At 44.0% G+C, this 26,184-nt stretch overlaps 1 protein-coding gene and 1 non-coding gene across 4 annotated transcripts in view; one reads left to right on the top strand and one right to left on the bottom strand.

The window, feature by feature from the left end:
- Positions 1-26,184, bottom strand: part of LOC137427228 (uncharacterized) — a 62,526-nt gene that overhangs the window by 8,229 nt on the left and 28,113 nt on the right. The window lies entirely within an intron of this gene.
- LOC137428809 (U11 spliceosomal RNA) lies at positions 13,392-13,530 on the top strand. Its single transcript, XR_010984763.2, has one exon. It is a non-coding gene; the product is annotated as a U11 spliceosomal RNA (small nuclear RNA).

Raw genomic sequence — 26,184 nt, 5'->3', positions numbered from 1 at the left:
TGCCCCTGCCTACCCTTCACCATTCTCACACCACTTCCCTTCCATCTCGTCTCCTGCACACAACATATGTCCACTCTTCTTCTGACCAATACTTCCACCACTTCTCCTGATCTCCCTGTCATTGTCCCTACATTCCATGTCCCAAACCTCAGAAACCGATCTCCACGTCGGGCATCAGACGTTTCGTCGTCATAAATAGAATGATTTCCACCTTTGCTTCGATCGGGTTCCCTACCTTGAGTTTTGACGAGAGGGAGTGGGGTCCCCCACGGGGTACTTCGGGCTGTACCCTGCCCATATGTAGTCGTAATTGTCATGGTTCTCTTTTTGAGGCAATGTTTTTATGGCCGGATGCCCTTCCTGACGCCAACCCTTTTAGTCACCTCTTATGACACGCAGGGATACTGTGTACCTATTCTAAACCGGGTACACACCTGTAAATATCCCCATCAATTGGTTTGTTAAAGATCGCACCCTAGTTATTCCATGTACAACACATAGCGAACCATAGGACCTCTCCGTAGTTATCTCATTATTATGTGTTTCAGTTCAGGATCTGTTCCCAGTAGTTGAATCTACGTTGCATTAATGAAATAAGAGGAGGCCCCAAAGTTCCCTTCAAAAGCGGTGCGAGTGGTTTTCTATCTCCCCACAAGACGCCATTGCCCATGTGCTTCATCTCGGAGAAGAAGGGGGAGGAGTCCTCAGAGCTCCAGGAATAAGGCGTGGCCCCGTCAACGCACCATCAGGGGGCGGAGCCTGTGAGCCCTCACGACCAATCAGGGCCGAGGCGAGCTCACCGGTGGGTGTATCCTAAAAGCCACGGCTTGATACGCAAAAACCCAATATAAGCGCGGCACGCGGACTACTTGAGGATGAGTGGTTGGGGAAGCAAAGAGAGTGGTGAGGAGAGAGTCATGCGTGGGTCGTGAGCCAGGAGACAAGAGAGGCGTGAGCCAGAGAGAAGGGACGGGTCGGAGACGAGTGAGGAAGCCCGAAGTACGAGTGGAGAGAAAAGCAATATACCCTCCCCGATTTGATAACCCCGCCGAATAAGGTCCGCTCGCGTGCAACCAATATCATCAGCGCTGCCTGCCAGGGTTTTCCCGCCACAATGCGAGTCGACTCCTGGAGCCGGACCTCGACGCCTGCCATCTGCCTGGGCCTTCTCATTCCTTCTTCCAGTCATTCCTGCCTGCTATTCCCCTTTTGTGTAAGTCTGTTTGTCTGTCCTGTTTGTTGTCCTGGGGAATAATATAAGAATGCTTAAGGCTGCCCTGTGTCTTCTTCTTCTTCTGTATATTACTTTTGTTTCTTCTTTGGTTCTTTGGTTTTGTACATAATTAATAACTGTCTGTTATTTCTTACCCTTTTGGTTTCATTCTTCCCCGATCGCTTTCGTCTTTTCCCTGATTGAATACCTGTGGCATGATTCGGCCAACGTTCGGAGTCGGTTTAGTCTTTTGTTTATGGCTCGAGCCGCGGATTGCCAAACCGCTCGGCAAATACCATCTTGTCCGTGGTTCGAGCGGTACTTGTCTCCCTGTTTTGCGGAGGGATTGGAAAAGGTATTCGGGAGAACACCTTGACCAATAACCCTGATCAATTCCACCCCGCAGAGGAGCGTTACAAGTACCAGGACCAGAGACGGCCAGCTTAACAGGCCAAGGGGATTAACCCCCCCCCCCCCCCTTGCTAAGGGGAGTGCCGTCTCTGAGATCCGTAACAATATTTTATACATTTAGTCAAGTGTGCTGGCTGAAACTTAACTGGTGGGTGAATGATATGAAACTATGGTTTGTAACTCCGATGCAGTTCCTTCTTCATCTGCGCACAGCTTATAAAAGAGCTGGTTTGTAGGGGGGAAGGGATTACACTGTAATTGTCTGGCTTCAAGTTTGGAAAGAAAGATGATAGTATGCCTTATATTTGCTACTGCCTTGTAATGGTTTGTGACCGCTTGCTTATCAGTGTATCGTTCTTTTAATAGATGCTGCTGAATTCAATTGGATTAAAGCTCATGATCTTTGGAGTTTGTGTGGACATCAATTGATTTTCATCACAATGACCCTCTCAGACCAATACATTTTTGATGAACCCACTCAGCACACATTGTACATTGAATGGAATTCACTCCCACACCCTTCCTGCACACAGCACACGGCCACTTCCCAGTTCTTTCCACCTAACCACATGCTTTAACACTTGCCATCACCTTCGTCTTTCCGATGTTCACCTTCAGACCTTTTGTCTCCAAACATTCCTTCCACTTGTTCATCTTCTCCTTCAGTCCATCCATACTTTCCGCGGTGGAAGTATAGATAAATATATAAGTCATATTTGTTGGGGTGGTTGGATTGTACTGCAATGTGAAGGATCCTCAAGTCATGCAAGGAGGGGGTGCCAGGAGCTTGGAGCAAGCGGTCGGCCATCTGGGGAATAACCTTGTGACCTCGGACAATGCAAGTAGAGGTAGAATGTTGACTTGGCTCAGATTGTGGATAAGAGTTAATTGTTCCAGATGTCCGAATGGCGCCGGGAAGGCTCGCGTTAAAGTGACCTTTGCATTCCATTGGAGCGAGATCAAAGGACAGGGTTCTATTTAACCACCGAGATTGAGAGAACTGGACGGATCATTGGAAGAAGCAGGAGAGAGAGAGCAGAAGGAAGACGTCGTGTCATGTGTATTTTAAAGTATAACTATATTTTCATGTAACTATTCGTTGCAAGAGTTTAATAAATCTATATTTAAACTGAGTGAGTTTTCCATGAGTCTCATTGAGTTTTGGCTGAGATGTGTCCAAAAAGAGGTCACGGCAAAGTTCTTTGACAAGTGGTGGCCTTGTACGTGGTTGCAACGCTGGGGGGAGATCGGCAGCGGTTCGGAGAAGCCAAGGTATGAAAATTTTGCTTGTGTGTCCGATGGGTTTTATATATTCTGCCAGTCTTCAGACAGTGTCTGAAAAAACTGAACCTGGTGTGACTAAAAGTTGGACGCAAGAAACACAGATTTAGAGCGATCATTTGCAATTTCTTGTAGCGAAATGTTATCTTGCAGCGATTTGCGTACATAATTTGTGAACGATTGTTTTGGGAGCCGGGAGCGCGGACGTGCAGGCAGATTATGACGAGGCACGAGCCGCTGACAGAGATCATTATCCATTTTTCTCTCTCTTCCCCTCTCTCTCCTCTTCTCTCTCCCTCCTCAGTCTCCTCTCCTCCTCCCTCAGTCGCGTCGTCTCACATATTTAATCCACTTTTACCTCCGCCACAAAAGGTGGATGGAGGTTATGTTTTCACCACTGTCTGTTTGTCTGTCCATTTGTCTGTGAACAAAATATCTCAAAAATTTGTGGACGGATTTGGACGTGAGATGAGAAACGTGAGACGGCACGCACTGAATGTCTCCCGCCCACCCTCCCCCATCCCATTGCTTGAGCTGTGCTTTTGGGATCGTTAATCCCAAAAGCATGAGTTAAGCATATCACCCCATTTCCCTCCCACCTTCCTGTGTCTCTCAGTCGCCTCTCTCCACTCACCCCCCTTCGTCATTTACTCTCTGGACAGTCATGTGAGACTCGCACCCCCCCCCACACCCCCCCTCCCCTCCGCACCCCCCCTCCCCTCCGCACCCCCCCCCCCCCCCACATCCCCCCGCTCCCCCGCGTGGGGACTGATGTGAGGATCATTCGATAGAGGGCAGTTTTGTAGATGACGAGGGTTTGCTCGCATGGGACTGAGGTGTCAACCTCATGGGTCGCATGAGTCAACCCACTGGGTGTTAATTCAACGGCAAATGCAACTTGCACACCGTGCATGTGTCGAGATCATGCCTTTGGTTGTGTCTTATCTAATTGTGGTTTGCATTTAATAGTGGTTGCTTTATGAAAAGGATTAAGCTTACTATGTTCCCTCTTGCTTTGAACTATGCTTTATTGTCCAACTGTGCCAAGGAATGTAGAAAGATAGTGAAACTGCTTGCTCTGTTAGACCCCCTCGTGAAAACGCGTCTTTTTGTCCTTGACCAAAGGCCAGCATGGAAGATAAGTTTTGAGAATGTCACTGTGCTCTTTCTCCCGCATCTTTCCCTTTGCTCATGCCAAAGAAGATAGGGTCTCGGTGGGAGATATCTGGCCCGTTTTCCTTTGTCCGCGCTCATTTTTCAGCGGAGATTTTTTGTATAATTTTGTGTATATAAAGAAACTCTGGGTTGCCAATTTTCTAGGAGTGTATGGGGCCATGCTGTTCAATTGTGAATGGTATGACTCTTACACCCTCCACAGCGCTGTGATATTGGTTCATCAATAAATCTTGTTATCCCAGGAACTCAAGGTGTGGAACATGGTTCTATTCTCATCAGTTGGTGTCCGAAGTGGGATCCGACTCTGAGCGATATTTGGGAGGCAGACCCTGTGGGGACTCAGCGGAGAGGCTGGCCAGCACTGATTCGATTAACGTGAGCTTTCATGCTGAGGGGTCTTTCCAAATTGAGCTCCGTTCACTCACCCAGGCTGTCTGTCTCCCATTTCGTCGTTCCGTGCTTGGATCACGAACAAATTGGAATCTGGTGTGTAAGTACAGGCCTATTTGGCTCGGGTAACAAGTTGTCTATTGATGAACCAAGAAATGGGGGTCAGTTAGCAAAAAGGGGGGACTACTTGGTAAAGCCAAGAACTTCCCAGGCAGGGCAGTCTAGAGACAAGATGGAGTTGATGGGGTTGATAGTAACCAGAGAAAGTATTGGCTGCGGGCTAACGGAGGAGACCCAAGGAATATGGCCAGGATAAGTGTTAAGCTAAGTTAAGAAGGGAGAACCCCTTTAGGAAAGCCCTGGCATGGGTGATAAGTTAGACAAGTTAGAAGCGCTATACAAGCATTGACCGCGAGTTAGCGCCGCGGGAGGACCAGATTAGGGAAATATCGGCGCGGTAAACTAAAAGGCAGGATTTTTCGGTGGATGGCCTCAGGGCGCTTCCTTGCGCCTTGTACGCATCACGAGCTGCTTCTTGCAAATGGGGGTCGTGCTGCCGTGCGCTGGGAGCGACCGCCTGGGCGCATGGACGGGAAAATGTTCCGTGCACGTTAATTAAATATCTTAAGGGAGATTAAGGTATGTCGGAGTAATACTCAATCTGAAGTAAACTAGAATGATTTGAGTTCTGGAGATGGAGTGCGTGTATTCGACGCATTCGGGTGGCCGAGTCAGGCGGAAAAAGGATTATAATGAGCCAGGTAAAAAAAATGATGCAACCAGCCGCATCGGGTGGTTGCACCTTTATGAAAAACTGAAGTTAAGGGCTCAGAATGAGGGAAAGAACAAGTCAAGTGAATCCACTTGGATTCCGCCCAGGTTGGCACATGGAAATTATGATGTAGCATAATTATCATCTCGGGTCAAGATTTGAAATTATGCCATGGTTTTTGTAAAATTGCTACTAGTATTCACATTATGTACTTTCACCAAAACATACATCATCATAGAAACATACATAGAATTTGGGTCCTCTGGGTCATTTGGGTCCTCTGGGTCATTTGGGTCATTTGGGTCATTTGGGTCCTCTGGGGCATTTGGGTCCTCTGGGTCCTCTGGGTCATTTGGGTCCTCTGGGTCATTTGGGTCCTCTGGGTCATTTGGGTCCTCTGGGTCATTTGGGTCCTTTGGGTCCTCTGGGTCCTCTGGGTCATTTGGGTCCTCTGGGTCATTTGGGTCATTTGGGTCCTCTGGGTCATTTGGGTCCTCTGGGTCATTTGGGTCCTCTGGGTCATTTGGGTCCTCTGGGTCATTTGGGTCCTCTGGGTCATTTGGGTCCTCTGGGTCATTTGGGTCCTCTGGGTCATTTGGGTCCTCTGGGTCATTTGGGTCCTCTGGGTCATTTGGGTCCTCTGGGTCATTTGGGTCCTCTGGGTCATTTGGGTCCTCTGGGTCATTTGGGTCCTCTGGGTCATTTGGGTCATTTGGGTCATTTGGGTCCTCTGGGTCATTTGGGTCCTCTGGGTCATTTGGGTCCTCTGGGTCCTCTGGGTCATTTGGGTCCTCTGGGTCATTTGGGTCCTCTGGGTCATTTGGGTCCTCTGGGTCATTTGGGTCCTCTGGGTCATTTGGGTCCTCTGGGTCATTTGGGTCCTCTGGGTCCCTCTGGGTCATTTGGGTCCTCTGGGTCCTCTGGGTCCTCTGGGTCATTTGGGTCCTCTGGGTCATTTGGGTCCTCTGGGTCATTTGGGTCCTCTGGGTCATTTGGGTCCTCTGGGTCATTTGGGTCCTCTGGGTCATTTGGGTCCTCTGGGTCATTTGGGTCCTCTGGGTCATTTGGGTCCTCTGGGTCATTTGGGTCCTCTGGGTCCTCTGGGTCATTTGGGTCCTCTGGGTCATTTGGGTCCTCTGGGTCATTTGGGTCCTCTGGGTCATTTGGGTCCTCTGGGTCATTTGGGTCCTCTGGGTCATTTGGGTCCTCTGGGTCATTTGGGTCCTCTGGGTCATTTGGGTCATTTGGGTCCTCTGGGTCCTCTGGGTCATTTGGGTCCTCTGGGTCATTTGGGTCCTCTGGGTCATTTGGGTCCTCTGGGTCATTTGGGTCCTCTGGGTCATTTGGGTCCTCTGGGTCATTTGGGTCCTCTGGGTCATTTGGGTCCTCTGGGTCATTTGGGTCCTCTGGGTCATTTGGGTCCTCTGGGTCATTTGGGTCCTCTGGGTCCTCTGGGTCATTTGGGTCCTCTGGGTCATTTGGGTCCTCTGGGTCATTTGGGTCCTCTGGGTCATTTGGGTCCTCTGGGTCATTTGGGTCCTCTGGGTCATTTGGGTCCTCTGGGTCATTTGGGTCCTCTGGGTCATTTGGGTCATTTGGGTCCTCTGGGTCATTTGGGTCCTCTGGGTCATTTGGGTCATTTGGGTCCTCTGGGTCATTTGGGTCCTCTGGGTCCTCTGGGTCATTTGGGTCCTCTGGGTCATTTGGGTCCTCTGGGTCATTTGGGTCATTTGGGTCCTCTGGGTCATTTGGGTCCTCTGGGTCATTTGGGTCCTCTGGGTCATTTGGGTCCTATATTCCTATCCTATAACATATATATCTCCTATAACCTATCCTATAAATATAGATTTGATGACGTCATGTTTACACATCTGAGCGACAGAAATGAGCGACAGAAATGAGCGACAGAAATGGGTGACAGAAACTAGCTTCACTTTTGAGCGCCCGAAATTCCCAGGCAAACGCTATAACGCACCAGGTTTACAACCTGTGCGTTAATAACGTGCGGAGTTGCCGCATGGGGATGCAGGCCAGCTAGCATGGAGGCCGGCGAGATAAGCAGAAGATTGGGAGAGACCCAAAAATCCTGTGAACAGGTGCAGTTGGGATTGAGACGGACGAGTGTGGGAGAGCCGTCTGGAGAGAAAGGCGCATTATGGAACAGGAAGATGCGTGAGTACGGGGGAGAACCCTGCTATGAGGTTGCTTGGAGGATGTGTGCCCAAATGCATTATGGGCCACTTCAACTTTCCTACACGTGAGTCGTTCATGCCTTGCCAGCAAGGTGCTTCATGCGGTGTGCTATGCGCCATGTCGGTATAGTTGTCGCCTGTGACTCCTGCCATGCAATATCATGAGGAATACATTGTTTGATAATGGAATTATAAGAGGAATGCTGAATTAACATTGATAGTAACGTGAAGTATATTAAATGAGGCGATTGACGTGGTTGAATGTAGGATTTCAAGACAATAATGAATTTCCGGTGCCAACAGGAAGTCTTGTCCATACAATGAATGATGTATAGGGTGGATGAGGTCTCTCTGAATGAGGTGAATGAGGTTGTCTAGAGCGGATGAAATAGAGAATGGCAGTTGCAAGATCGAGATACGGATGTGATGCGGATTGGCAGCTGGAAGACGTAAGATGCAACGGTACATCTTATCTGTGTTGATCAATGCGCCGGACAACGGCTTTCCAGGCAAGCGATGGTGGTATGATTTAGTTATGAAAATGCATATGGGTCTCAGGGCAGATAATGCGGGACAAGCTGCCCCACAGGCGGATGGGGGAAAGTATTGGAGAAGATAATGTGGGTCGAACGCTCATCCGAGGGATGAAAACGGTCGAGGTTTCAACTGTCGGCATGTGATGTGGTTCACGCCGGGCGAATGATGTGTGGATGAGTTGCGTAATGGCTAATGCATCTTGGAGATGCATCGGTGCAAAGACACAGGGAAGGTGCTGAGAGTGGCACGGAGTACGAGTTGGTTGTGGCAGGTGATAAGGAATGCACACCTGGAATGGAGTGTGCGAACGACGAGTGTGTGTGGTGGTCAGGTGTGTAACGAAGCCTGGGAGCGGGAGGAATGTGCGGAAGGTGTGCACCATGTAAAGGGTGCTGCATGGTAGAGCACGTCCTCCCTAGAAAGGCTGTGGGGTTTGAGGTGAGAGCATTCGCTCCGCACTTCAATTGAAGATCATTGGAGGTGGCTTGTGTTTGCGGGGAGTTCCTGGACGGACCAGTTGGTTGTTGTTTCGGTGCATCGGGTGTGTGCATTTGTAACATGGAGTCTGATTGTCGTTTATCTGTTCGAAGGTGGAGCTCTTGCAGAGGCAAGTTGTATTTTTTAAAGATGACAGCTGTTTTAATTTGTTTAGGGATTTGACTTGGGATTGCGGAATGCGTTGAATAAAGGCAAGAATGACATGTGATGCTGGCGTGTGCCATTTATGGGTGCTGAGTGTACATGACTGGTGAGTGGGCGGCATGTGTGCTGAGTCCAATCGGAAGGATGGATGGTTATGGTTTCACCCGGTCTGTTTATCTGTCTGTCTGTCCGGACACGGAGCTCTTGGGGAGAGCCAGGATGGGTTGGGGTGACCAAGATGAATGTGGACAATATATTAATTGTTTGCCATTGTGAAAATTTTGCCCTCGATTTGAGATGAAGACATATGGCATTTGCTGTCCGGCTCAGGTTGGCTGGTTTCCTCAGCTCTGGAGGATCAGAGCGGGTGGATATTTTAAGCTGATACTCCTATGACAAATGTTGATACTCCTATGTGATGCGGGGTATGTGTGTGGTGATGGTGTCTGGGGCCTCGGGGTTTGCCCCTGCCTATTTGCCGGTCTGTCTGTCTGTTACATTTGACCCTCAGAAAAGGTTTCGTGAGATTTCAGAATTGGACAGCCCATGTGTTATGACATGCTTGGGTGTCTCAAAAATTTGCTGGACAGACGGTGCGTCAGACAAATCGATTAAATTTTCGTGGGAAAGATGATTGAGAAGGACTTCAAGGGCAGGTGGGTGGTCACCTGCTGTGAATTGTGGTGGAACATTCGAGATGTCCCCTAATACAACGAGGGGACGAATTGGTTTGTAAATGTGTTGTGCAAGTACTTTCTCTGTAGGTAGCCAAATTCTACCTGGGGTAAGTCCAGGTGGAGAGGGGAGTTGTCTCTGGTGCCTTGCTCCACGGAGCAGTCCTGGTGTTGAGTCTCATATAATCGTGGTTAAAGTACATGTGCAAACAAAAGTGTACTTTGGTTTGTATGACTGGAAGAGAAAAGACAACATGGGTTTGTTTTTGGGAATGCTAGCTTGGTGGGGGTGTGAAGGTCACGGCGTGCTGGGATATCTTTGTGTACAGTTGCTGGCTTGGACTAACAGTGTATGGGGAAGCGTTGTTAAATGGTAGTAGGTTTCGACAGGTATTGAAAGGGTTCGTGCAATGTCATTTTGGGGGGTAACCATGCTCCAGGTGGAGGGGCAGCCGGGATACAAATGGGGGTCGGCCAATTTAAGGATGTGGATGCGCACACACCTGGAACAAGGCATGTTCCTGAAGCTTAGGTGTAAATGTTGGTTGGAAAGGGGAATGAGTTCTGGGGAAATGAATTCACTTATTGGATGTTGTTGAATCTGTCTGTGTAAGAACATTGGGGCTTGTGGCTTGCCATTGTCTGTCTGCCAGTTATGGTGGGCAGAGGGAAGAGGGAGTAATGATGCTCCTGCCCCTTGCTTGGCAGAAGGTAGAGGTGGTGGTGGGCCAAGATGGGTCAAAATAGGCCATGGAACAAAATTGAGCTCTCAAGAGCTGAGGTGATTTTAACCTGAGGATGCATCTCTCGAGGAACCCCTGGCTGGTCCGAGGTGTGAAATATGGTGACGTTGTCTTGTGGACAATTTGTGAGTGGTTAGACAGACGTGCCTGGAAGGGGAAATTGTATTCATAACTCATGTGGGTTGTGTCTGAAGGAAAGGTTCGGGAGGAAGTGTGAAGAAGGTCGTGGAAAGTGCAAAGATGATTGGATTGGAAAGTCGAATCAGATGGATTATTTGTCAATGACAGGTGACTCTGCAGGAATTGTTGAGGAAGGAGAGGAAAGGGTTGTAAAAAGTTAATGGAAAAGGCAGGAAATAAAGGAAAGTGGTTAGTTATGGACTGTTGTATTTGTGATAAGAAGGTGATACAAGGGGTTGGCTTGCACTGGGGGGCCCAATGAATGTAAAGTTGTGAATTTCGTTTAATAACGTTGCGTTAGATTGCTACACGCAGAATGACCCCAATCGAGGAGGTGATTGGGGGCTGGTGCAGATTGGATCACGGCTCTGCAGACCAGGTGAACAGAACTCCACCAGGTACGTGGGAATCACATCAATTGAATTATTGCTCAAAGGGAGGTGATAGAGCAAAATGAAGAAGATTGTCATGGGAACCGCAAGGCTAACCCCCGCTCTTGCAGGGAAATGGCCATGGGAGGCTAGTTGATATTGTTTTGGTTGACTCTAGGTTCTAAAACCTAAGGCAAAATGCACAGGAGGGTAGAGTTGGTGATTGCGGACGGAGATTAGCTAGAGAACTTGGAGACGATTTCGTTATTTTTCAGATAATTTTTCCAGTGGTATACACAAAGAATTAAGTTAAGCACCCCCCCCGTTTTTTTACAACCTCGCACATTACAAGTTTGTTGTCGTCAAAACAGTGTAATATACCCATGATATTGCTATATTTTCTGGAGAAGTGATATTATGGTCACATAAAAACATAACAATCATGCCGTTTTCAATATTTTAATCTGAATAATTTAAGGTGAAATTTTTTGGGAATTTTAGGCATATTCTCACCTCAATTTAAGTATGGAGCTATAGGTCCATCACGGACAGTGTGGATGACGTTTATGTTTTCTAACGTACAGTCATTGTTCTGAGAAGACCTCTAGCGATCTTTGCGTCAATAACGTGTGTAGGACCCACGTGATCGGATCACTGACTCAACCAATCACTTTTTTTCACTTTGATCACTCAATTTCATCAATGGATAATTGCTAATGTCATACCAATCATTATTTGATCTCACATACCTTAGAATATATGCCAATGTATACATATACACAAAGAATATATATTAGGGGGTGCTTACCTTAATTCGTTGTGTAGGGGTGCTTAACTTAATTCTTTGTGTATATATACTGGTGTGAAATTCGCGTGTCTAGGAAAAAGGGGAAAAATGTCCAGGTATTGATAGGATAACAGTGAAGTTTTGAAGGGGAGAATACCGATTATTTCCATTGACCGATTATGGTTGGGGGGAAAATGGTTGGTAAATCATGTATTATTAGATGTAGGGAAGATGATTAAAAGGAAGGTATTTTCGGAAATTGGTGAAAAAATATAGCATTTGAATTTCCAGACACGACGCAGGAAATGCGGCTATGAATAAGCCAACCATCTGAGAGATGAGGTAACTAAATGCCAATTGGTGGGACGGGGGGCTAGGAATTTGATCATGGTGTGTGTAAGAAAGTATTTTTCAGGATGGACGATGAAGAAACCACCGTCGGAAGACCATGATCTTGACCGCCGAGGCCGTCGACCTGAACGAGCCCCTGGGCGATGCCGATGTGACCGGCGCATCAGAAGACTGTTGATTTATTTGATTTACTGTGATGATTTTGTTGTAAATCCCCTGCGGGAATTGGCTAATGCTTCTTATGTATTATAAGCACACAGCTGCACATCTCCGCTTGATCCGACTATGGATCTGACTGCAACGCTGGGTCTGGCTGCCAAAGGACCTGACACTGATACTCTGGATCCACAAGCTGATTATGCGTCCATGAACGACATTGACACAAAAGGAAGTTTCTCTCTTTACTTTGAATTGTAATGCTCTGTACTCTGGCCAGGAACACGTGACACAAGATATTAATTACATTATGTATTCCTCAGAACAACAGCATGGACGTAGATTAACTTCGAAGATCGGCAAGGACCGGGTCTGTGCGAGGACGGGGAGCCCTTCGATTGGGGGGGATTTCAGCCGCACCTACGCTGCTGCAAGGGTGGGTTGAGAGACCCTCCCGGGCAACATCCCTGGCCGGACCAGGCGCCTTCGTTGCGGATCTGAAACGTTAATAGATCTTCATGTTCTGGACCTTCATGTTCCAAACACGCACAACATGACACACCTTTCAAGCGTGCATGCGGGGTACTTTATGTGCGTGGCATGCCCTTGGGAGGACACACATACAACACTCAATAAAGCCCGATGTGGCCACATATAACACTATTCTCTTTTGCTTTGCAAATAAAGCCGATGTGGCCTGGTCTCTGTGATACGTAGTCTCGTAGAGACCAAATGGGGGAATGTCGAGATCATGCCTTTGGTTGTGTCTTATCTAATTGTGGTTTGCATTTAATAGTGGTTGCTTTATGAAAAGGATTAAGCTTACTATGTTCCCTCTTGCTTTGAACTATGCTTTATTGTCCAACTGTGCCAAGGAATGTAGAAAGATAGTGAAACTGCTTGCTCTGTTAGACCCCCTCGTGAAAACGCGTCTTTTTGTCCTTGACCAAAGGCCAGCATGGAAGATAAGTTTTGAGAATGTCACTGTGCTCTTTCTCCCGCATCTTTCCCTTTGCTCATGCCAAAGAAGATAGGGTCTCGGTGGGAGATATCTGGCCCGTTTTCTTTTGTCCGCGCTCATTTTTCAGCGGAGATTTTTTGTATAATTTTGTGTATATAAAGAAACTCTGGGTTGCCAATTTTCTAGGAGTGTATGGGGCCATGCTGTTCAATTGTGAATGGTATGACTCTTACACCCTCCACAGCGCTGTGATATTGGTTCATCAATAAATCTTGTTATCCCAGGAACTCAAGGTGTGGAACATGGTTCTATTCTCATCAGTGCATGTATACGAAATGCGCGACACCAAATTACATATTATTTTTTGAAATATCGATCGATTTATGAGGTCATCTTGCCCAAATTTCAAGTTGGAGCGATTTCGGATAGTTATTGTTACATCTAAGGGACATTGAAAGCGGACATTTAAGTTTGCGTGTACTACGAGGATAATGAGTGTGACGATGAACGAAAAAATTTCGACTATAGTTGCGAAATATGGGGGGGGGGGGGGGGGGGAGGGCATTTGCTGTGAGTAGCACGGGTCGCTTGCTTCGGCTGGCGGTTCGCGGAATCGCTATCAAAAGATTCCGAATGCAGAATTTGTGTCAATCGAGCAGGTGCAGCAAATAATGGAGTTAAATGTGCGCTTTGGCGCGTAAATTACGTACATGCTGTGATAGACAGCAAATGAACACGAGCGCTCAGAGTGCCCGCGATGCGCACGTACGGAACGGTGCGCGCGGGCGGAGTGCGCAGCATGTTGCATCGTTTCGCTGGTTGAGCATACGCGAGCATCGTTTTGGGAGGCAGCGCAGATGTTTCTTTCGTTTAAGGTGTATTAATGGACTGCGATCAATTGCAGTACACGGTTATTTACTTTCACGATACAGATAAAAGGGCGGTGTATAAGTTGGAAAAATAAAAAGTGGCGATCCCATTTTTTACCACGAAATCATTTTATGGACGCTTAAATTAATGTTGGAATTGTGATTCATGTCGGAATAATTGAAGAAGATATGAAATGCCTTCATCCAGTAGTATTTCTGATGGGTTAAAATGGAATAAAAAAGTACGCGTTTTTTTTCGATAGAAGTCACAAGTGCGCATGCGTGTAGGTGGAAATGGACATCGCATGTGTGTGACGTCATCATTTTCTTGCGATGAATTAGATTTTCGTGAAAATTGATGTTGTGCCTTGGCCATGGGGTCAAGGTACATGCCCAAAAAAAACAAAAAAAAAAACGTGCCTTGATAAGGCGTGCTCCTGGAAAGAGAAGTTGCCTATTATTTACTGCACTAAGCAGCAATGGCTTCCCGGGATGCAAATGATTCCCGGGATTTGAATGCAAATGCTTTGTAGATCCTGTCGATGTTATTTTCTCCTTTCTTCATCTCCCTTTCTCTTCTTCTTCTTCACTACGTCTCTCTGTCTGTCCCCGCCTATTACTCCATTAATTCATTTTTCCCTTCTTTTTCTCTGTCTCATTGTCATTAATCTTTCTCCCTTCTATCCACACCCCACCTTTCATCTCCCCTCCTACCCATCTTTCCCCCTCCTCTCTCCCCTTAATCTCTCCTTTTTCCTCCTATCTCTCCCTCTCCATCTGCCTCCCCCTTCTCTCCTTCTCCATCTCTATTTCCTTTTATGTCATTCCATTTTTCACCCCTTCTCTTCCCTCGCCCCATCCCATACTTTCTCACCTTGTTTACCTTTCTTTCTTTTTCTGTCTCTCCCCCTCCATCTTTTTTAGTTCTCTCTGTTCGTTAATAATGCAATATTATCGGTACTGATTTATGCAATGTCATGGCTTGGTATGAGAACCATACCATTGCTTAAAAGAATAAGTTGATATACACTTGTTCTCTAAATCCAAATGGTAAAATTTTGTCTGATGTCATTCCAAAATTTGAAGCTATTTCGGTTATAACATCTAATCCTCATATCTGCATCCAGATCAAGAACTCCTCCTACTCCCCCTTTTATCAGGCTTTCACCCCTCCACTGCTTACAGACTTCCTTGCTTGAAGGGAAGGCCTTTTTAATCAGTGTGTATCAGTAAACGAATATGTCAATATTGTCAATATATGTCAATATGTCAATACGAATATGTCAGTGGATGATTCTGCAGGCAGATTTATGGTACTTTAATATAGACCATTCATTTTCATATTCATTCATTCATTCATTCATTCATCGGGCATGGCATGGGGTGGAAATATGTCCTGCAGGTAAACGTTATTGTTTTCCCTGAACCCCTTGCCATGAGATGTTATGTCTTCATTTTATTGTTTATTATAAATCCATATTGATATGTTATGTAGGTAATATTATTATTGACACAGAAATCAGGATTGTGGATTTTTGCCAGGATTTTGTCTCAGTGATTTTAAGATTGCTGTCTTAAAACAATTATGATGCCTACACCATGTCATTAATGACATGATTATGATTTACACACTTGCACAGGTGATGTTGCACCTGTGACGGAAGTTTTCTGTCATTCATATCAACAAATGTAGAGAAAATCAAAATTGTTCTGTGCAGACAGACAAGCATATGGGTTTAAATGTAATATCCTCTTTTTTGATGGAGGTAATAGGATGAGTGGGAAGCATATTTTCGCTCCTTGGAGGGCCCCCAAGAAGCGGCATTGTGTTTCCGACTTGTGAAATGAAGAATCAGGCTGTATTGAGCTAAATGGTGTTCTATTGAATTTTATTAGGATTCTTTTGTGGCTGACGTTTTTTTTGTTGTTATGGGTTTGGAACAACATATTATTGTTCCTTTGATAGAGCTTGTGATTTTCCATTCTCTTCCAGGCTCCTTTGTCAGATTTGATAGGGAAATGCATTAGAGTGGACAAATACTTTTTCATCGGTTAGACCTTTTGGCCAAACTTTTGAGTTAGTTTTCAAAATTGAAGTTGGACCAAATTGGAAAAGGGATTATGCATGTTGTCTTTTAATTGGTTTAAAAGTGAATTCTTAAAAAGGGAGCATTGACATACTTAAATTAAAATCAGAAGATTGTGATAATAAACTTGCTTTTTAGAGGGAGATGATTTGTGATTTTAATTTCATTTTTTATTTCATTTTTGTTTTCATTTTTGTTGTCATTTTTTATTTCATTTTTGTTTTCATTTTTTGCATTTTTGTTGTGATTTTTTATTTCATTTTTGTTTTCATTTTTTGTTTTCATTTTTGATTTCATTTTTGAGTTCATTTTTGCTTTGACTTTTGGGTTTTGCTTTATGATTTGAATGGAAGAAATATTTATGAGATTAATTAAATGTGGTTGGTGGGCGAAATCCACAAAGCATGTATCGATGCACAAAGCCCTGTATTAATTAAATGTGGTAGGTGGGCAACACCACAAGGTATACCTCTTCAAGGTGTGCGGAAAGCCCCAGAATATTTCAGAAATGGTAATGCCACGAGTCCAAAGAACCACTAATAGACCGTGTTGGTCATTAGAGAAAGGGTGCTGTGCTCGTCCCTGTCATGTAAACTGAAATGGTGTAATATTGTGTAATATGGTCGACCTTGTGTATTTTTTTTGTTTGTTTATTTTTTTGTGTATTTTTTTGTGTATTTTGTATATATCTCACGATTGATTCCAGTTAACGTCCTGCGAAATTTGCTCGTTTTTCTGGCCGAGTCGTAATTGCGTTGAGTTCCTATGGCATGCGCCATTAAATGCGCTGTGTTATGGTTGAGCTCCCTTTATTTCGGTTTGGTCATGGTGGAGGAGCGGATGGAATGACGAATGCTGCGGCACCAGTAATAGAAGCGATTTTTTTTATTTTTAAATTTTTTAACGATTATTCGATATTGTTACGACTTCTTGTAAATAGGTATACTAAGTGGTCAGGCGGTAGCCTTTTGCTATGTACAGTTCTCATTTTTTTTTCATTGTTGATTATACCACATGGATGTGGTGATACAGGAAATGTTTGTCTTTTCAAATGGATGATTATGGTATGACTAAACTATGATTATGATAATAATGATAATCATTATGATAATGATTTTAAAATCATGATGTTATGATTGACAGGAATGAGATCATGAGGTTTTCGGTGTAAAATGATTGCACGGGCTTAAAGGACAACTTTTGAGCCTTGTAGGATTAATGATGCATTACAAGTAATAGAGTTAAATAAAATGTCAAAATTTGAGCATGATTGGATTAAAATTGGCTAATAATATGAATTAATTGTCATCCGTTGGTAGAACATTTCAGGAGTTTTACGAAATTTTAATTGTCAAGAGGTTTGGGTACCATTCAAATTGAGATATTTTTTCCCAATGAACTGTTCCATATCTGTCTGATCAATTTTGGCTGACTGTCTCACGAATGAAGGATGAGTTGCCTTTAGTGGTTGCAAAAGTCGAATTTGTGATATAATGGCCAGACAAGATTGGAAAGATATGTCAGATATGATCCCTAGGACAGAACAGTGATTCGTTAATTGACATGAGGTGTGGGTCAGAGGTGACGACCAATGATCATAGATCTCAGTCAACAGATAAAGCTATTCTGACACAATTGGGGAAAGGGCTTATGTAGGGAGTCATCTAAAATGATTAATTTGATTTATTGATGAATATTGATAAATTGATTGAAATAGAATAAATTGATTGATTGATTGATGCAAGTGCGGTTTCAAGAAAGAAGCCTTGATATATTTGTGAGATATTATCAATGTGAAGACAACCTTGGAAATTGAGCAAGGTGGTAAGTCTATATATAGATATATATATGCGGTTACCATTGTGTGATTCCCCCTTCAGCAGAACGGGATATCTGCGGATTCACCCATTTCATACTGACCCATTTGGCTCATCTGCAATACCGATCTGTGAGATTGGGTTGTGCAAAAGCCACTGGTGAGAGAGATTCTCTGGAAATCACCGTTTGAACAGGTGGAGAGATCCTTTCTGGAAGTACGAGTGGAGCTTTATAGGAACAATCTGGGCAACAACGCATCCAACGCTACTTTGATAAAAGGTGGAACAAACCCTAGTAGATTTTATTTACAGTACATATAGTACAGGTGTGTACAGGTGTATTCCAAAGCGCAGATCCTAGTAATTTACCTGGTACATTGAGTGAATACTGAGTGTTATTCACATACAGGCAGAATGGGGAATGGAGCCTGTAAGAATACACAAGGACAACCAGATATTCCACAAAAAGGTACTTGTGCATATTATATGTACGACCGTTATGGTGTAGAGGCTATTAGAGAGGTTGAGAATTGGTATTTGTGGACAAAGGGACATGCTAAGGAGTTTCCAAGAGATGGTACATTTGAGCGAAATCGATTGGAGAGATTAGGACAAGAATTGAAAGCCAGGAAGAGGCAGAATCTAACGGTAGACTGGCTAGCATTCTATTATTGGGATGTTGAATCCAGGAAATGGGAACAGCAAGAACGGATAATGGACCTAGAACTTAAAATAAAAAGGATACAGGATACATTGGAGGAGATAAATGCACAACTGCCCTCGAAAATAGGAATAAAAGTGACAGTTGTCCCATCTGATTCCCATTTGTCTCCCCAAAAAGAACAGTACAGATAATATTTTTATGGTTCAGGAGATAACCAAAGATCGCAGTGGCAACCCAGGGATCCAGAGATGCAGCCCACCAATACAAGTGAACAGGTGGGCAGATCAGGCAATGACAGAAACCGATGTTTCAAGTGTGGAAATATGGAACACTGGAAACGTCGTTGTCCATATTAAAATAGGAAGACAAGTTCATAGGACAAACCAAGCTCAAGGGTACCAGTGCTTACCGGTACCTCAGATAGTGATTAGGCCTTCATTGCTGCAGATCCCAAATGACGACTGGCCTCAACAGATTAAATCATTAGACCAACATGAATAACTGTCGATGCTTCCTGTGTCTGAAAAGTTTTCGGAGCAAGAATGATTTTTACTTTTTTGCTTGTTAGCGAATTAATAATTAATTGATCAAATGCCAAAATTGGATATTTTTGGAACATGAATTAAAAGATCCAGAATTAGAGTTCATTCTGGAAGCCTCATATTTGCCAATTATAAATGTGGTTTTAGGGAGCATTTTGGGCAAAACAATTTTTTAAAATTACAAAGTTTGGAACAATTGCTTTGCAAATTTTTTTTGGGAAACCAAGTGACAAACGTCACATGATCATCAGGTGGGAATTTTGGACTATTGTTTTGCATGATTGATAGGTCAGTGGTCGACTGACATGTAAATGGGTGTATTGTCAAATTTGGATAAATTATTGTGGGAACCGAAAGGGTAATTTCAATGTGACATTATAGGGGTTTTCTAAGAATAAACTTTTTGTCTATTTGTGTATTAGCATGTCCAAAATTAAAGGACAAATTTTACGAAATTGAAATAAAATTGACACCCATCTTGATCTGTAAATAATGGTGCCAACGCAAACAAATATACATAATAAATGGAAATAGATAGTTTAATGTGGATGGGATCGAATATCCAGAGAATCCGTAAAATAAAATAACAACAAAATTTGATTATGAACATTATCTCTTTTGTCAAGGGAGATGGAATATAAAGATTTGATGTGCTGGGTTATGAGCAGCCATTAATTAATAGTAAATTGTGAGTAATCTTGGGATTCAATTTTTGATAGAATTTATATGAGAATAAAAGCTATTTATGGATATGAGGTTCATAAAAAATGAGGGAGTACAAAATTAGCCAAATTTGGAAGAGGTCTTACACTGACTTCCCGGAGTACTCTGCTCACGGATTTTTGATATACAGTGGAACCTTGACTTACGAGTGCCCCAACTTACGAGTTTTTCGAGATACGAGCCGTCGCTCGGGCGGTTTATTGCTTTGAGATGCGAGCCGAGATCTGAGTTACGAGCTTTCGCCACCCGGTCACGTGGTTATCTTGCCGTGCACGTACAGTATCTCTGTCGTATAGCGCTGCATTTTTGTTTTCGCATGTTGGTTATTTTGAGTTTACGCCGCCAGGTGGGTTCCGGTCACGTGGTTATCTTGCCGTGCACGTACAGTATCTCTGTCGTATAGCGCTGCATTTTTGTTTTCGCATGTTGGTTATTTTGAGTTTACGCCGCCAGGTGGGTTCCGGTCACGTGGTTATCTTGCCGTGCACGTACAGTATCTCTGTCGTATAGCGCTGCATTTTTGTTTTCGCATGTTGGTTATTTTGAGTTTACGCCGCCAGGTGGGTTCCGGTCACGTGGTTATCTTGCCGTGCACGTACAGTATCTCTGTCGTATAGCGCTGCATTTTTGTTTTCGCATGTTGGTTATTTTGAGTTTACGCCGCCAGGTGGGTTCCGGTCACGTGGTTATCTTGCCGTGCACGTACAGTATCTCTGTCGTATAGCGCTGCATTTTTGTTTTCGCATTTTGGTTATTTTGGAAAATTTCATGTTCATGTCGAACATTTCATGTTCATGTTCATGTTTTCATGTTCATGCCATGCCAGGCCACAACTTGTTCAGAGTGCCGGCGATAGCTCGCCTTCTCTTTGTGGAAAACACGGTGAGATCCTTAACATCCAACAACTAATGGGACGCAAACGGGGCGCCCAGTTTAGCGGTACACACATTGATGAATCACCCTGCCTGTGATTCACCCATGACAGGTTATAGCTGGGTCGGGATTCAAACCCAGGCTGGACAGTTTAGACTTTAGAGTCAAGTGTGCGTACCTCCTGTCCAGGCCATCCTGCCAACTTGTATGCTGCATACAGGTGAAATATAAAGCGCGAGATATTTTTATATATACAGTGGAACCTTGACATACGAGTGCCCCAACTTACGAGTTTTTCGAGATACGAGCCGTCGCTCCGGCAGTTTATTGCTTTGAGATGCGAGCCGAGATCCGAGTTACGAGCTTTCGCCACCCGGTCACGTGGTTATCTTGCCGTTCAAGTACGTATCTCTGTCGTATAGCGCTGCATTTTAGTTTTCGCATTTTGGTTATTTCGAGTTCACGCCGCCAGGTAGGTTCTGGTCACGTGGTTATCTTGCCGTTCAAGTACAGTACGTATCTCTGTCGTATAGCGATGCATTTTAGTTTTCGCATTTTGGTTATTTCGAGTTTACGCCGCCAGGTAGGTTCTGGTCACGTGGTTATCTTGCCGTTCAAGTACAGTACGTATCTCTGTCGTATAGCGATGCATTTTAGTTTTCGCATTTTGGTTATTTCGAGTTTACGCCGCCAGGTCGGTTCTGGTCACGTGGTTATCTTGCCGTTCAAGTACAGTACGTATCTCTGTCGTATAGCGATGCATTTTAGTTTTCGCATTTTGGTTATTTCGAGTTTACGCCGCCAGGTAGGTTCTGGTCACGTGGTTATCTTGCCGTTCAAGTACAGTACGTATCTCTGTCGTATAGCGATGCATTTTAGTTTTTGCATTTTGGTTATTTTGGAAAATTTCATGTTCATGTCGAACATTTCATGTTCATGTTCATGTTTTCATGTTCATGCCATGCCAGGCCACAACTTGTTCAGAGTGCCGGCGATAGCTCGCCTTCTCTTTGTGGAAAACACGGTGAGATCCTTAACATCCAACAACTAATGGGACGCAAACGGGGCGCCCAGTTTAGCGGTACACACATTGATGAATCACCCTGCCTGTGATTCACCCATGACAGGTTATAGCTGGGTCGGGATTCAAACCCAGGCTGGACAGTTTAGACTTTAGAGTCAAGTGTGCGTACCTCCAGTCCAGGCCATCCTGCCAACTTGTATGCTGCATACAGGTGAAATATAAAGCGCGAGATATTTTTATATATACTGTATATTTAAAAAAAAATTGGTGTGGTTTTTGGCGGGCTGGAACGGATTAATAGCATTTCAATGCATTTCAATGGGGAAATTTGATTTGAGATACGAGCAATTTGAGTTACGAGCTCGGTCACGGAACGAATTAAACTCGTAAGTCAAGGTTCCACTGTACTGTATATTTAAAAAAAAATTGGTGTGGTTTTTGGTGGGCTGGAACGGATTAATAGCATTTCAATGCATTTCAATGGGAAAATTTGATTTGAGATACGAGCAATTTGAGTTACGAGCTCGGTCACAGAACGAATTAAACTCGTAAGTCAAGGTTCCACTGTATATATATATATATATACACAAAGAATTAAGTTAAGCACCCCCCCCGTTTTTTTACAACCTCGCACATTACAAGTTTGTTGTCGTCAAAACAGTGTAATATACCCATGATATTGCTATATTTTCTGGAGAAGTGATATTATGGTCACATAAAAACATAACAATCATGCCGTTTTCAATATTTTGTTCTGAATAATTTAAGGTGAAATTTTTTGGGAATTTTAGGCATATTTTCACCTCAATTTAAGTATGGAGCTATAGGTCCATCACGGACAGTGTGGATGACGTTTATGTTTTCTAACGTACAGTCATTGTTCTGAGAAGACCTCTAGCGATCTTTGCGTCAATAACGTGTGTAGGACCCACGTGATCGGATCACTGACTCAACCCTACGTCTCATAGACCCTGTAAGCCGTCGTATGCGTTGCTGTGGCAGGTTGAACCCCCTCGAGCACGTTTGGGACATGTTGGGACGACAAATTGCGAAGATGGTCCCTCCAATAGCCAATCTGGATGAATTGGAACGTGCATTACATCGGGAATGGAACAACCTGCCACAGCAACGCATACGACGGCTTACAGGGTCTATGAGACGTAGGGTTGAGTCAGTGATCCGATCACGTGGGTCCTACACACGTTATTGACGCAAAGATCGCTAGAGGTCTTCTCAGAACTATGACTGTACGTTAGAAAACATAAACGTCATCCACACTGTCCGTGATGGACCTATAGCTCCATACTTAAATTGAGGTGAAAATATGCCTAAAATTCCCACAAAATTTCACCTTAAATTATTCAGAATAAAATATTGAAAACGGCATGATTGTTATGTTTTTATGTGACCATAATATCACTTCTCCAGAAAATATAGCAATATCATGGGTATATTACACTGTTTTGACGACAACAAACTTGTAATGTGCGAGGTTGTAAAAAAACGGGGGGGGTGCTTAACTTAATTCTTTGTGTATATATATATATACAGTGAAACCTTGACTTACGAGTGCACCAACTTATGAGTTTTCCGAGATACGAGCCGTCGCTCGGGCGGTTTTTTGCTTTGAGATGCGAGCCGAGATCTGAGTTACGAGCTTACGCCACCCGCCACTACTAGGTGGCCCAACGAGCGTTCCGGTCACGTGGTTATCTTGCCGTGCAAGCATCTCTGCCGTATATCGCTGCTGCTTTGTTTTCGCATGTTGGTTATTTTGGAAAATTTCTTAGTTTTAACCATGGGTCCTAAGAAATTGAGTGCCAAGGGCAGTACTGAGAAGAAGAATAGGATGATGTGCTTGGATATAAAACACGCAATCGTCGAAAAACATGAGCGAGGTGTGCGTGTTGTCGACTTGGCGAGGCAGTACGATCGTAGCAGTACGATCGAAACATTTTGAAAGGGAGGAAGAAACAAACTTCGTTGGACAGGTTTTTATTGAAACGCCCTGCAAGTGAAAGCGAGGAAAGTGTGGCGAAAAAGGCAAAAGTCATCTCCTCCACCTCCGCCAGCATCTTCGTCTGATCTTCAAGGTAAATACACTTAATAAAACCAGTTTATTTCTTTACATTGTGGCGGACACGGAAGCTCACTGGCGTGGTGACATCATTCCGCGCACCAAGTGGGCGGCGGCCACGCCGAGGGGTAGGCGTGGCCTCAGGATATACACCGGGCGCGCAGCCCGGAGCGTGCCAGTGTTACAGTGAGCTCTTGAATAAAGACTCTTACAAATTACCGCATTGTCCGCTTCCTCCTTGTTTACAAGCAGCGCGCGTAACGCCGCTTATTATGTACAGTATATACGAGGTCGTGCTTGTTTATACATTATTTGTTATTTATAAAGTACATTTTTCTTATTTAAAAACACGTAACAAAAAAAATTGGTGTGGTTTTTTGGGGGCTGGAACGGATTAATAGCATTTCAATGCATTTTAATGGAGAAATTTAATTTGAGAAACGAGCAAATTGAGTTACGAGCTCGGTCACAGAACGAATTAAACTCGTAAGTCAAGGTTTCACTGTATATATATATATATATATATATATATATATATATATATATATATATATATATATATATATATACATATATATATATACATATATATATATATATATACACAAAGAATTAAGTTAAGCACCCCCCCCGTTTTTTTACAACCTCGCACATTACAAGTTTGTTGTCGTCAAAACAGTGTAATATACCCATGATATTGCTATATTTTCTGGAGAAGTGATATTATGGTCACATAAAAACATAACAATCATGCCGTTTTCAATATTTTATTCTGAATAATTTAAGGTGAAATTTTTTGGGAATTTTAGGCATATTTTCACCTCAATTTAAGTATGGAGCTATAGGTCCATCACGGACAGTGTGGATGACGTTTATGTTTTCTAACGTAGTCATTGTTCTGAGAAGACCTCTAGCGATCTTTGCGTCAATAACGTGTGTAGGACCCACGTGATCGGATCACTGACTCAACCAATCACTTTTTTTCACTTTGATCACTCAATTTCATCAATGGATAATTGCTAATGTCATACCAATCATTATTTGATCTCACATACCTTAGAATATATGCCAATGTATACATATACACAAAGAATATATATTAGGGGGTGCTTACCTTAATTCGTTGTGTAGGGGTGCTTAACTTAATTCTTTGTGTATATATATATACATATATATATATACATATATATATATATATATATATATACATATATATATATACATATATATATATACAGTGGTACCTCGGCTTACGAGTGCCCCAACGTACGAGTTTTTCGGGATACGAGCCGTCGCTCGGGCGGTTTGTTGCTTTGGGATACGAGCCGAGATCCGATGTACGAGCTCAAAAAATTTATTTTTTTGAATTTTCCGGTTGTGGCTTCCGGTTCCGGTCACGCGGTTATCTTGCCGTGAAAGCATCTCTGCTTGGATATAAAACACGCAATCGTCGAAATACATGAGCGAGGAATCTCCTTGCTCCAGCCGGTGACGTCACCAGCGGGGATCCCCGCCTCCAGAGTGGCTGGTCACGTGACCGCCAAAGCGTGTCGCGCGTGCGGGTATAATGAGCTACACCTGTGGATCACGTGACCACGGAAGCACGCCTCGCTTGAGAGGCATGGCTTTCGGTTTGCGTTTTGCTTTATAAGGCGCGATAAATGGGCTTTTGAGTGTTAGCGGTTCATGGCGTTGACGGTTCATGGCGGTTCATGGCGGTTGATGGCGGTTGACGGTTCATGACGGTTCATGGCGTTGACGGTCAAAAACCCATTACATCAATTTTACCAGGCACTGTACAGTAAGTACAGTGGACACCAAATGCACGGTGGAAGGCTAGAAGTAGAAGATCGTCCAAGACAAGTGAGAATAAGCCATACTTTGGAGGAGATGACGTCATTCGCTGGTCCGATAACCAAAGATGTGGTATAAAAAACCAGGTGAGCTAACAATGCAGCAATGAAGGAATTCGGCCAAGGCACCGGCACACAACGACCTACCTACATCGAAAGACTCAATGCCAATGGTGACAGAAGCCAAGACGGCCGGCTTAAACACCGCCGAAAGACCACGGTGTACCAACTTACGATGCAGAACATCTTGCACTTAATATGATGACAACAGGTGCCATCCTCTGACGTACCATTACAGGTACAGGTACAGTACACGTGAGCACAGAGCAAAAGTTCACTGAAACCGAGATTAAGAAAAAAGAAAAAACACCTCGTGGTCCGTGCTCGATATCCGAGTTTCAATCTTTTCAAACACATGATGCTCTCGGTCACGGTATCTCCTGCGAGCTGCTTCTCCTTCAACCACACAAACAACAACTTCTCCATATCTTCATGGATAGAGGTCCGGAGCTTTGAAATAATCGTAACGCCCTTGGCTGGCGTTATAGCCTTTATGGACTCCTTCTGCTTCAAAATCGTACATATCGTAGAAGGAGTACGATCGTACTGCCTCGCCAAGTCGACAACACGCACACCTCACCTGGCATGCTCTTCTCCTCTGCTTAATAAAACCAGTTTATTTCTTTACATTCTCTTGTATTATGTACAGTATATACGAGGTCGTGCTTGTTTATACATTATTTGTTATTTATAAAGTACATTTTTGTTATTTAAAAGCACCTAACAAAAAAAATTGGTGTTTTTTTTTTGAGGCTGGA

This window comes from Myxine glutinosa, chromosome 5, assembly GCF_964187855.1.
Source record: "Myxine glutinosa chromosome 5, kmMyxGlut1.1, whole genome shotgun sequence".
Taxonomy (NCBI): Eukaryota; Metazoa; Chordata; class Myxini; order Myxiniformes; family Myxinidae; genus Myxine; species Myxine glutinosa.
The sequence above is the reverse complement of the archived record's forward strand: the minus strand, read 5'-3'. Positions and strand labels throughout refer to the sequence as shown.